We start from the raw sequence: 1,046 nt of genomic DNA, 5'->3' as shown, positions 1-1,046 counted from the left end.
TAAAAGGATGCATTTGAAAAGTTATACTTCTGTTTGGCCAGAGGAAGAAGAAAAAAACAACTGCTTGGTATATAAATAAAATCTATATTGGCCGTTATACTTTTTTGAAATATATATAATGATAGATTTAAAACTCTTTGTTCTATAAAAGCAACACTGACGAGTTTGCCTCTCTTAATCTCCCCCTTCCAGATAATTTAGCTTTTGTTTGCGTCAAATTAGTGGTCACTCAGGCCCAGCTTTTATAAACTGCAATGTGAATAACTGCATTGTATATGTGGAAACGATCTTCAATACTTAAGACACTCCCTGCTGTTCCTTAGAAAAATACACTCTGAGCAAACAAGGGGATCAAAAAAAAAAAATAAGAATAACACTGTCTGGAAGTGACTCTTCCTGGAGGAAATTTCTCAATGAACAATGTAGCTACAAGTGAAAAAACATTTCAGAGGAAGAGACTTGTATTCTGGAGCTTCAAAGACAGCAAATCTCTTAGAGAGAACATTAACGTGATCAATTTTATTAAGGACAAGAGTCTAAAAGCCTCCGCTAGTGGCCCCTAGAGGCCATGCTGCTCATTGCCACAAACCGGACTACAGTGGTTTGTACAAAATGACCAACATTACATTTTTCTAGCAGGGCTAAAAGTAGTTCATGATTGTGGTAAATAAAACTGACACCGTTAAAAACCAATACACTGATCGATAAAGAGAACATTTATAAATATGTGCGTGTCAGAAGTATTAATCTGCTGTGCACAGTAGCCCTTCCTACAGTCCGTCCCTTAAATCTTGTGGGCATGCTCCAAGATTAGCGCCTAGAGACTTTGAAGGAAAGATAAATCAAGACGGTGAAATGTAGCTTCATTTGTGGCCAACACCATTTTTGCTCTAAGATGCGTGAACAGGACTCGACTTAAAACTGAAACACTGCAATTAAAATCATAAATGTTGCCAGCTTCCATTAACTGCTAAATGTTTAAAAATGCATACAATGAGTTAGATTTATATTTATATAAAAAAAAAAAAAAAAAAAAAAAAAAAAGG

Source organism: Cottoperca gobio, chromosome 14, assembly GCF_900634415.1.
Source record: "Cottoperca gobio chromosome 14, fCotGob3.1, whole genome shotgun sequence".
NCBI classification, from domain to species: domain Eukaryota; kingdom Metazoa; phylum Chordata; class Actinopteri; order Perciformes; family Bovichtidae; genus Cottoperca; species Cottoperca gobio.
Note: the sequence above shows the minus strand (reverse complement) of the source record.